Source organism: Sorex araneus, chromosome 3 (genome assembly GCF_027595985.1).
Source record: "Sorex araneus isolate mSorAra2 chromosome 3, mSorAra2.pri, whole genome shotgun sequence".
Lineage (NCBI taxonomy): Eukaryota > Metazoa > Chordata > Mammalia > Eulipotyphla > Soricidae > Sorex > Sorex araneus.
The window spans coordinates 151811441-151816585 of record NC_073304.1 but is presented as its reverse complement, the minus strand read 5'-3'; positions in this window follow the sequence as shown (position 1 = coordinate 151816585).

Below are 5145 nucleotides of genomic sequence, written 5' to 3'. Positions count from 1 at the left end.
AGAAATAGAAAAGGGGGCGGGGCAGAGAACTGTGGACGCGGAGGGCGGGACCGGGGCGGGGCCGAGCGTCGGGCGGGGCGGGGCCAAGGGCGGTGGGGCGGGGCCGAGAGAGCCGCGGAAGTCAATCAGCTGCGTTCCGCGAGGCCGGAGCTGCGGGGCGCGTTGGGGCCCTGCTAGAGGGATTCGTCGGTAGCTCCCCAAAGGACGAGAACTTGCGGATGATAACGGACTGTGAGCCCGTGGGAGACAGCGGCCGGCTTCTCTGAGGCCTCCCCGGGCCTCCTCGTGAGCCTGGCGGGGCGGGCCGGGAGGCGGGCGGCCGCGTCCTGCCCCCTCGGGTCAGACCGACTCCTGTCAGGCGGTGCCGCGTCGGCCCGGAAGCGGCGCGGCCTCGGCGTCAGCCCCTGGCGGCAGCCGCGCGACGCCGGGCCGAGCTCTCGCACCCCCGAAGTCACTGGCCGCCCCGCAGCTCTCGGCGCCCTGGACGCGGCCGTCCGTCCGTCTGTCCGTCCTGGAGGCGCCGGTCAGGGCTGGATCGGGGCGGGTGAGTGAAAGGACAAGGTCCGCCAGGCACAGGCCTTTCCCAGACTAAGCCCGCGAGACACCCCACGCGTGTATCTGCTGCCAGCCTGGCACGTGTGCGGGCCCACGTGACGGACTGCTTTGGCGCTGGCCCTCCTGAAAGCTCCAGGCAGAGGCCTGTGCCGCTCTCCAGGCCTCAGCACCCGGCATCGACCAGGGCGTGTTGTTTGAGCCCCGCCTCAGGTGCCTGCTTCCCTGTAGTTGCAGTCAGTTTGACTCAAAATGAATGCAAGAACTTGGGCCTCGGTGTCCTTGCCTGCAAAGTGGACCCGGGAGTCCTAACACTTCACAAGCTTTGGTTTGGTTTGCTCAGCCACAAGCAAGGTGAGGACCTTAACCCCTGTTCCATGGTCCAGCCCCACTTTACAGGGTTCTGTGAGGACAGGGAGTCCAGGTTATTTATTACTGAGGCCTGTCCTACAATTACTAGATGTCAGATAAACGATGAAAGAAAGGAGGGTCACTGCTTCATGTCTAAACAGGAATCAGAATAAAGACAAATAGCTTAAAAATACCTATGTATGGGCTGGAGTGATAGCACAGCGGGTAGGGCGTTTGCCTTGCACACGGCCAACCTGGGTTCAAATCCCAGCATCCCATATGGTCCCCTGAGCACCACCAGGGGTGATTCCTGAGTACATGAGCCAGGAGTGACCCCTGTGCATCGCCAGGTGTGACCCAAAAAGCAAAAAAAAAAAACCCAAAAACCTATGTAAACATTCACAAAAGGTAGAACAAATGGAGTACTTAATGCTGAGAATTCCGGTTGCTAGGATAGCCCTGGCGGCAAAGCATCTGGTGAGTGAATAAATGAAGGCTTCTCAGGAATTGTTAGGTCTTCAAAGATACTGTATATGATCCAGCAGATCTTAAGAGAGCACGCCTTCTGAGCTAAAAAAAACCCAGGATATTGAAGAAGAGAAATAGCAGTTTGCTCACATCATAGATGAGGGAAGCAGTTAAGATTGGCTAGAGTACAGTAACAAAAGGTGATGCGGGAAAGAGGCTGAGAGTGCCAAAGATAGCTGTAATTTGTCAGTACTGGGGCCAGAGCAAAGTACAACTGCTATAGTGCTTGTCCTGGAGCTGGAGTGATAGCATAGCGGATAGGGCATTTGCCTTGCACGTGGCCGACTTTGGTTCAATTCCCAGCATCCCATATAGTCCCCCAAAGCAGTGCCAGGAGTAATTCCTGAGTGCAGAGCCAGGAGTAACCCCTGTGCATTGCCAGGTGTGACCCCAAAAGCAATAAATAAGTAAATTTTTTAAAAGTCTGTTTAAAGTGCTTGTCCTGCATGCAACTGATCTGGGTTTAATCCCTGGTACCCCACAGGTCCCCTGAGCTCTGCCAGTTGTGACCTAAAAACAATATAAATAAAATGTCATATATCCATCACACTCCAAGGATAGATTTCAAAGGACCTTAAGATTAGTTGCTTTTTATTTTTTGTTTTTGGGCCACATCCAACTGTGCTCAGGGGTTATTCCTGGCTTTGCACTCAGAAGTTACTCCTGGTGCTTGACGGATCTTATGAGTGATGGGTATAGAACCCTGGGTTGGCCGTGAGCAAGGCAAGTGCCCTTCTTACTGTCCTATTGTTCTAGCCCTGCGGTTAACTTTTCTTAACCACCTCTTATTTTCTACACACAGAGAATTGTTCAAGTTTTCTGTGTTTATCCCTCTAACTGCTCATATGTGTATGTGTGTGTGTGTATGTTTTGCATCTCTTTGTGACTTTTTGTTGTTGTGTCGTTATTGGGCCATACCTGTCAGTGCTTGGAAGCCGTTCCTAGCCCTGTTCTTGGCAGGATGTGTGTGTGTGTGTGTGTGTGTGTGTGTGTGTGTGTGTGTGTGTGTGTGTGTGTGTGTGTGGGTGGGTGGTGGGCTCTTCCAGTGGTGCTTGAGGATCATACAGTGTCAGGGAGTGACTCAGGCCTTTCACATACAAAAGCATGTGCTCAGTCTATTGGTCTGTCTCATCGGCCTCTTCTCCTTTGATGGGGAGCACCACAAGCAGTACTCAGGGGTTACTCTGTGCTTGGACACTGTGTGATGCTGGGAATCCCACCAGTGTTGGCCACATACAAGGCAAGTGCCAAAACTTAATTCCTCCACACTCTCTCTGGCCCTTTTGGATCTCATTATGACTTATCTTTATTCCTTCTGGAGTTTTTATTCCATTTGAATCTGTAGCCACATTAGTCTGAGAAACTCAAGGCAGGACTGGGTTCATCTTTGTATTCAAACTGTATCCATAGGGAAATGCTTTCTACCATGAGGTTCGGAAAGCAAGAGAGTAAATGCAGAAGCAGATAATAGAGTCCAGTCAGAGATTTTCAAACAATCTAAAGCAGGGACCAGGGAGATAGTACAGGGTTGACCTGAGTTTGCTGCCCATTACCACATGGGTCCTGGCCACTACAAGCTATGGACCTGGAGACCCCCTCTAACATTCCCAGAATATGAGTGACCCCTGGGCACTTCAGTACCACTTGGAAGATTCTCCCCCACCAAAAAAATGAAGCAAAATGTAATACTGGAGGTAAGGCACTCCTTTCATACAGTGTCTTTCATACAGTGACCTAGTGATCCCAATTTGTTCCCTGGTACCACTGTCAGGTGTGACCTCAAAACAAACAAAATAAAGCAATGCCAATTGTAGTTGATTTTTTTAGGGTGAGATATACTTAATAAATGAATTAAGTTAAAATATTTACAAGTCCTCCCCAGGTGCTGCCAAGAATAGAAAAAAACAGTATTATTTTATTTAAAAATAATTTTGGGGGCAACTCTTGCTTCCTGCTGGGGGAGCCTCTCCTGGTGGTGTTCAGGAATTAGTACAGGGGATCACACCTGTGACTCCAGCCTGAAAGGCCTACTTGTGCTCCAGCCTTATGGGCATCTCCACAACTCACAAATACTTAGATGGCTTTATTTTTCCTACTCCCTTCATGGTCAGCTTCTTTCCTTGCAGTCTCCATTATTTTAAAATTATAAAAGAACACTTTTCATGTTTCCCCTTTTTTGTTGTTTTTGCTTTGGGACCATACTTGACATTGCTCAGGGCTTACTCCTGGCACTGCACTACTCAGGGATCACTCTTGGCAAGAACTATATGGGAGGCCGGAGATTGAACCCAGTCCGGCCGCATGCAAAGCAAGCATCCTACCTACTGTACTATCTCTTTGACTCTTCATGTTTCCCATTTATTTATTTATTTGCTTTTTGGGTCACACCCGGCGGTGCACAAGGGTTATTCCTGGCTCTGCACTCAGGAATTACCCCTGGCGGTGCTCAGGGGACCATATGGGATGCTGGGAATCGAACCCCGGATCACCCACTTGCAAGGCAAACGCCCTACCCACTGTGCTATTGCTCCAGCCCCGTGTTTCCCATTTTAAAAGCATGATAATGTGACTGGAATCATAGGGAGTTCCTAAATCTTGCTTTAATCTCCCATCTAACAAATGGGAGATTACTGAGCATCATAAGGAATTACTTGTTTCATGTTAGATTTTTAAAGACAGGATAAAATTTTAAAATAGGCCACTTACAAACATTCACATAAATCTTAAAATCATCCCCTGGCTGCCTAAATGGAGCATGAATGATCCATTCCCCGAAGCTAACCATAGCAACCATGGTAAGAACCATACTTCTTGGTAGAATGTCCTTTATCTCCATCTTTATTCTCACATGCCTGTTCCTGCTCAGGTGTCAGCTGCCTGGTCCAGCTCCTCTCCTCATCTCCACATATAATGATAACTGGCTGCTTCCTGGGACTCAAGTTCCTCTGTCATCCAGTACAAACTTCCTATCTTTCCAGTTACTCTGCTGACAGATAATGATCATGGTTATGTGCTAGCTATTGCCCACTGCTGTTAATACCATCTCTTTTGCCTACCAGGTTACTTTATTGGGTTGTACTCCCCTTTATTAACATCCTCCACCCCCAAATCACTGATCACCACACCCCAATGTCCTCCTTTTTTCTTCAAACTCTATTTATTCTAAAGGCTTAATCAAGCCTACCATGAAGGCTTGCCAAATAACTTGGTTCAAATAAAAAATTCAGTTCTTATAAAGTATAATTCGTATTATGAGTTAGCTTTTTACCTTATGTTTTATGTGGTTCTGTTCTTATTTTATGGGTTGGACTTATCTACCTACTGCCTCTACTACAAAGTCACCCTTGGTCTTTTTAATCTACATACCATGCCCCTTTAATCTGTATACCAAAGTACCATCTCAAATGCAAAGTCACCCTCACTCTTTTTAACATATATACCATGCCTCTGGGCTCCCACAGTTGTGTGGGCTTATTACTAACATAACTATAACAAAACATACCTACACAGTGATTATTACGGTTTTGAAGACCAAAGTGTAAGTTAACAATTTTTTAACAGTGTTATCACTTAAAAAACAAGTGACCAGAAAGCTAGTACAATGGGTAAGGCTTTGCATGCTGCTAACCTGGGTTTAATACCTAGCACCCCATGTGGTTCTCCAAGCCCACCAGGGGTAATCCCTGAGCACAGAGCCAGGAGTAAGCCCTGAAC